Here is a 245-nt window from a genome sequence, read left to right as displayed (position 1 = left end):
AGGAACCTCCACACTGTTTTCCAGAGCGGCTGCACCAGTTTACATTCCCACCAACAATGTAGGAGGGTGCCCATCTCTCCACACCCTCGCCAGCACCTATAGTCTCTTGATTTGTTCATTTTAGCCACTCTGACTGGACCACACCTTTTGTTTTTGGATGAACATATTCTTTAAATAGGTGCAGCAGGGCAGTTTGGGTTATTTCTAGTCTTCTGCACTATTAACAACGCGGCAATGAATACCTT

This window comes from Suricata suricatta, chromosome 5 (assembly GCF_006229205.1).
Source record: "Suricata suricatta isolate VVHF042 chromosome 5, meerkat_22Aug2017_6uvM2_HiC, whole genome shotgun sequence".
Lineage (NCBI taxonomy): Eukaryota > Metazoa > Chordata > Mammalia > Carnivora > Herpestidae > Suricata > Suricata suricatta.
The sequence above is the reverse complement of the archived record's forward strand: the minus strand, read 5'-3'. Positions refer to the sequence as shown.